The sequence below is a fragment of the Eupeodes corollae genome, chromosome 2 (assembly GCF_945859685.1).
Source record: "Eupeodes corollae chromosome 2, idEupCoro1.1, whole genome shotgun sequence".
NCBI classification, from domain to species: Eukaryota; Metazoa; Arthropoda; class Insecta; order Diptera; family Syrphidae; genus Eupeodes; species Eupeodes corollae.
The window spans coordinates 99523128-99530392 of NC_079148.1; positions in this window are offsets into that span (position 1 = coordinate 99523128).

Below are 7265 nucleotides of genomic sequence, written 5' to 3' on the forward strand. Positions count from 1 at the left end.
TAATTATAACTTGTGTAAGAAAATGTATGGATTCATCAATTATTTTCAAAAATTGATAAATACAGAGGAACATTTAATTCCACATAAAACCCAAATTGGCGCAGTTAAATTCCGAATAATATTTAAATTCATTAAAGAAGTAATGATCTTTTGTGAATTTTTAGTAATTTCCTTATAGAAATTTAAAATCAAGGAACAGGTCTAATTTTTCAAGAATATAATCAAAATAAGAGATGCTCAAGGTTTGATTTATAAGAACAAATAATTATTCTGAACATTTGACACAATGGAAGTTTTAATTTGGTGAAGATGAAGTCAAGTTGTTAAGGAACTTCATGCATAGATAAAATAAAATATTTTCTACAAAGTGCCTAAATTTGTATAAACATTATTTAAAGACAACGTTGTTGAATTTTTGAAAAAACGTGTAATTATTTTAAAAATTATTTTTCACATGGGCTGTTCTAAGACTCTTCAAATAGCTGCAAGTAATAAAGTGCAGTTTTAAAAAGGTATTTCTTAGCAATATTATTGACAATTTCGTAAAATAATTGAAAAACGAGGACGGTATTGATATTGAGTTTTTTTCGAATTCATCTCTCTTTTTTATTCAAATTCTGTCTTATTTTCCTATCTTTCTTAAAATAATTTTCAAAATAAATTGTTTTTAAAGAGTCTAAAATTGAATTTATTACATTAGATTGTTAATGTTCTTCGGACTCAGCCTTAATTATTATAGTGAAATAAAAATTCAAAAATTTGTTGTTCTGTGATTTCTTTTTACTGCTTTGTAGTTTTGGTTTTGAAATGTTATTTAAAGACTATCACCATTTGTCACCATTGACTATTGACAGTTTGGAATTACTCAGAATAAAACATTAAATTTAAAATATGTTGACCAAATTTAATTCACTGTAAATTACATGATAGTAAACGCTGGTCGACAAAATAACGTTTTAGATTTTGAGAGCACAAACAAACCAATACTTTTTAAAAGGATTAAGAGTTCTAATCTTTAATAAAATTAGGTTTTTAAAATATGTCCCTTCAAAAATTTTAAAAACAATCAAAAACACGCTTTTTAAAGCTAAGTTAAAACTCAAAATATTTCTTAACAATAAATAGTACGATAATTTTACAAAGCAGAAATATATCTCGTTTAAATACAATATAAATCATTATAGTATCTTACATAGTTTTTAGAAAATTCTCATTAGCTATTAGTCTTTATTTGACTCTATTTGAAGCTTTGGGTAAGCCTCGAATTTAATACTTCCATTAGTTTTGGTAACTACGTTTTCGAGTTAATTTGTAGTACTGATATCGAAACCAAATTTTCATTTTAACTATTTGCTCAAGTTTTAAAAATACCCGTTTTTAACGGAATTTTTATATTTTCTTAATATACTTCAAAAACTTGATGTGTCTTGCTTAAAAGTGTGTAGGTTTTCGTGTAAGGTTACAAAAGTTTTCAGTTGAATTATTCTTAAAAAATTTAAAATTACCAACAATTTTTTTCATATAAGGAAACAGTTAAGATCGAAAACCTAGTTTTGTTAAATAGATGTTTAGTTTTTCTTAAATTTCTACGAATTGGATGAATGAAATTAATTTGAGGCATATCAAGAACTAAACATCAATTTTTAACAAATTTGCGTAATATTTCTTGTAGATTTATTTTTTTTATGAAAAAACGGATTGTTGGCTTTTTATAAAAAAAACTACTTAATATAGAAAACAATATTTTCTGTTAAATAAAAAAATCCGAAGACAGTATTTTCAATTTTTGGAAAGCTTTTTGAGTCGAAAATAAATTTTTACCAAGTTGTTTTTTTGTTTTTTAGTAAGGTATTTTTTTTTTGTAAAAAACAATTGTCAATTTTCTCAAAATTTTGTAGAATGTTGGAAACAAGATTTTTTTAAAGATACAAGTAGTTTAAAGCCAATATCTCAAAGTTTTGAAAAGATATTTGAGTCGAAAATCAATTTTTACCAACTTTGAGTAATGTTTTTTTAGTTTTTTATTTTTTATAAAAAAAACTGTCAATTCGTTTTTTCTTAAAATCTTACCAGATGTTAAAAACGCTATTTTTTGTGGCACAAAATTGTTTTGAAGATGAAATCATTTTGTATTCGTAAAATTTGTTCAGTTTTTTTGATTTATAAATAATAACCGTTAATTTTTTTTTTTTTTTAATATATTTGTTTGGTATTACGTAACAATACAGTATATTAAATTTAATTCAAGTCTCTAGCGTTTTTGGTTCATGAGATATTTAGGGTTAATCAAAATGTTTACCTATTTTTAAACTGCTATGGTAAAAAAACCACCCACGATATTTTCTTGCGAGCCTTTTCTGCATATTTTTACTTTATTATCTGTATAACAAAATTTATATATCTCTTCTGGTTCTTGAGCTATGGGCAACGCACAGGCATCTTTCTAAAAATCTTTTATTTCGAATCTAGAGACCTTAAACGTCGAGAAATGACAAAATTTTCAATTTGACAAATCGGACCCATTACAAAAACTTCCTATGGAAAGTTAATAATATAAATATTCCAACTGAAAATTGATGAAAGGGATGAAAAACTTGGGAAACCTAAATGGATTTTCGTGAAAAAAGCTACTTCGTAAATTTAGATAGTCTCAAAAAGCATTATATTCTTGTTTTTTTTTTCGAATTTAAGAAAAGTAATACCTCAAAAACCTGACGTGATACATTCATTTTGAAGTCGGATTTGAATTAAGGCCATCAAAACCCATTGGAAAAGTTTAATTTTATTGTCAGTAAGAAAAATTTGTCTACCGGTGTAATTAAAACATTTAAAAGTAACTGATACCCCTTTTGTCACCTTGCTTGCCACAGCCTTTGAAGGCATTAATATCTCAATACATTGTGCACTTCTCGGCTCGCAGCTTTCATAGGTATTAGGTAGTATATTAAAATAAATGAGAATGGGCTTAGTGCGTCACTGGTTATTAATCTTTCATAATAATAATTCGGCAATCCATTTGAACATCGCACCGTTTTGGTATTAAATGATGTTGAGTGAAATAATTTATTCACCACTCACACTAAAAAACTGCAATAAATAGTTTGCTTAAAATCGAGTTAAACTCAAAAAATTGACTGTAAAGACTTTTAGAACATGGCTCAAAAATTGATACAGCCATGAACTCCAACTTACAATTTTATTTATTTACAAGTAACGTAATGGGATTTGCATTTATTTATATTTATACAAATATCTTCGATTTTTTGAACAAAAGATACAAAAAAAATGATGAACGGTTGAGTGAATTGTAATGATTACATTATTAATTTAGCATTGTGAATAAGATAGATCAGAACCTTAGAAATATAACTTGGGAAGGTGGAATCTTCAATCAACTTTAACTATTGATGCTAATGACTTGAATATGTACACGTGCTCAGAGCTAGAAATTAAGTTTGTTGTCGTTGTTTTTATTTTATTTTTTGCTTTTAACTTTCGGTTAGTTTTTTTTGGATAATTTAAAGTCGAATGCAGAACTAAATGCGTGTGTGATTATTATTATTATTTTATTTGAATTTTGGTAATTATATCTAAATTGCTGTACCTATAGATATTTTGATAATGACAGAACAGCAAGTAATTAAAGTAATTATTCTGCCTACTGGACTGTTAAATCATACACAATAAAACAACATCAAAAATTACTTTATATCTTTTATATAGTATTATATCAAATGATATGCGGTTACGTATGATTAATAATTTATAGATTCAATCATTTTTGTATTAACTTTTAAATTTGAAAAAATAATATGTGTAACAATGTTATGCAGACATAATAATAATTGGTAATAGTTGTTTTTCTTTGTTTTGTCCATATTATTATTAATATTAAATAATGAATAAGATTTCTTAAAAAAAAAAGTTTAAACGAATTAATTATTCGTGCAAAGGTACAATTCAGAATGCACTGATACATTGTGATTCTACATAAATCAATTTAAAAACAAATAAAAACTTGTGCAAAGTGCATTAGAGTTTAATTAAATGGTCAATAGCCTTTTTTAAACGGTGAGATTAAAAAAGGTGCAACATTTATGCAAATTAAAGAAAAACTTGGGAGAAATTAATTTTAGAAAAAACCTTTCTGTATTTTACTTCCGTACTTATACTCTATATCAATTATGACGTGCTTACCATAAAATAACAAACACCATTCGCTTCTAAAGAACGCCAAGTTTGTTTAATTGTTATGAGTTTTCCAGAAATCTAGAAATGTTGAATGTTGACCCTTTATTTTAGATTTTAAATAAACAACAATTAAAAATGGTATCTAATGTCGTCTGCCAAGTATTGAATATAATTATTATAAGTTAAGTAATATTCTTGCACACCCCATAGATAGTTTGACATCTAACAATCATAAAGTGGAACATTTATGCAAATTAAAGAAAAACTTAGGAGAAATTAATTTTTGAAAAAACGTTTCTGTTATTTACTTCCGTACTTATACTCTATATAAATTATAACGTGCTTACCGTAAAATAACACCATTCGCTTCTAAAGAACGCCAAGTTTGTTTAATTGCTATGAGTTTTCATTGTTCAAAGAAATCTAGAAAGTAAAACATAAATTTAATTTACTCTTGATCCGTTTTAACCCTTAATTCTAATTTTTCATTGAAAAAATGTAAAAAGTGGTATCTGATAGCGTCTTCTAACTGTTGAATATAGTTTTTAATTAGGTTGTTTTAGGTAGGATTTCAAAAACAAACGTATGAATTTGTCACCATTTCTGTACTGATGTGTCGGTACCTCAAGCAAAAAACAATTTTTTGTTTAGTTTTTGTGAGAATGAAGCATTTTTCTAAAGATTAATGTGCACTCATTGTTTTTATTAAAACATATAGCTGCCCCAACTTTTTGTATTTTGACGCAACAACTTATGTTTTTAACACTTTGAGTGATGGTAAAAGATGTTCACACCACAAAGCCTTACATCGTATTCAAATTTTATGATTTTTATTTCTAACACTTCTTAAAGAATTTTTGCAAAAAAAATCAAAATTATTGGAAGAAAAATATATTTGCTCTACTTCAATGGAACTGAACGAACTCAATGTAGTTTTGAAGTTTGAAAACACCTGCAATATTCCATTCCCAATCTATACATTAAAAGTGGTTTACTAAGTTGTCCAAGAAAATTTCAGAATTTTTGGTGTTGAAAATATTTTTTTTAGCTATTTGGCATTTGTATTGTATTTGTATTTATTTATTAAATTTACTACTTTACTTTTTTTAGCTATTCGGCATTTGCATTTTGTTTGTATTTATTTATTAAATTTACTAAATGCAAAAGATTTATTAAATTTACTAAATGCAAAAAGATAATGAATCTTTTAAATGCATATAAACTTACAGTTACCAGGCTTACATGTTTGACGAATACTTAAAATATAAATTGTACACACAAATTTAAATTTTAATACATAAACATAAAGCTAAAATAAAAAAAAAAGAGGATGGGATGCGACCCACACTGATAACTTCCCATCCCGTCTGTCAATTTGTCTTGCTTAAAAGTTTGTCTAATGTACTCGCATCAATTTTTAAAAATCGAAAAATCTGAAAAAAAAATTGTCACCTCCAAAATTTTACGACTGAAATATGATTTCATCTCCAAAACAATTTTGTGTAACGAAGAATAATGTTTTTGACATCTGATAAGATTTTAAGAACAATCGAATTGAAAGTTTTTTTTTACAAAAAATTAAAACCTAAAAAAAAAGTTATAAAAGTTATAAAAGTTGGTAAAAATTGATTTTCGACTCAAATATCTTTTCAAACCTTTGAAATATTGGCTTCTAAAAAAACAATACTAAAACTTGGTAAAAAATAACTTTCGACTCAAATAGCTTTTTTACTTATTTTATTTCACAGAAAATATTGTTTTCGATGTTCAGTAGTTTTTATATAAAAATCCAAAAAAAAAAATCAAATGGGGTGGCGCAACAGTCCGTTGTGAACCAGGGCCTAGTGACTTACAACTCTCAACCATTCCTGTGTGCGAGTACTGTTGTCAGGAATGGAAAATCCACAAGTCCGTTTTTCATAAAAAGTGTTTTAAGAAAGACAAATCGACAGACGGGATGGGAAGTTATCAGTGTGGGTCGCATCCCAGCCTCTTTTTTTATCTGCATCCAGGAAGTGAGATGATGGTCTTTAGGATTTAAGTGTACCATATGTACTTCGTATGTCATCTGAGATTGCATCACAACATGTTAAACGATTATTTATTTGATAACCCAAGTACTTTACTTTAGTCACATACTCAACACTTTGTCTATTTAAAATTGTCATAGGTAGATTTTCATTATTAATTTGTTTTCGAGAACAAGGCATTCTCACTGTTTTTGAAGGATTAAGAAGCAATTTACTTGAAACGGGCCTTTTCCGAATATTAGCTAAGTCATTATTTATTTTGTTAACACAGCAACTCAAGTTGCTCTGGTCACAAAAGTTGTAGATAATAACATCATCTGTATACATATGTCCAAAAGAATGTTGAACAACATCAGGTAAGTCATTGATGAACATACAGAACAACAGAGGTCCAAGATCTGAACCCTGAGGAACTCCGCTGTTCATATAATATTGGCTGGATGGTCCGATGTGAGTTTTTATTGACTTCTATTTAATAAATAGCTCTGAAAGAATTGAATGGCCTTCCTTGAAAAAATTATTGCTTAACTTGGATAAAAGGATATAGTGGTCTATGCTATCAAAAACTTTTGAAAAATCAAGCAGAACTATTATACAAATTTGTCACCGATCCAGAAATTCACGAAAATCTGTTGTGGCTTTCAAAACAGCAGATTCACAGCTTTGTTTAGCACGAAAGCCTGATTGCCATTTGGTTAAAGGGTTATAAAGTTTCAAAAAAGTTATTATTTTGCCAGCCAAAATGTTTTCTGCAACTTTAATGAAACATGGAAGTAAACTTATTGGTCAGATGGTTCAATTGCATTATTCTTTTTAGGAATTGGTAGAACTATAGCACTTTTCCATTGCTCTGGAATCTCACTATTAGACATTGATGAGCTAATTATGTGTAGTAGTGGTGCTATAATGACAGGTGCATTTAATTTAATAAATTTGGAGGGATTCTATCCGAACCCGTAGCATTAGAGTGAATCAACCTGATAGCGGTAATTAATTCACGAGACTCAACACAATTACATTCGAAAGCATTATCATTTCCATTGA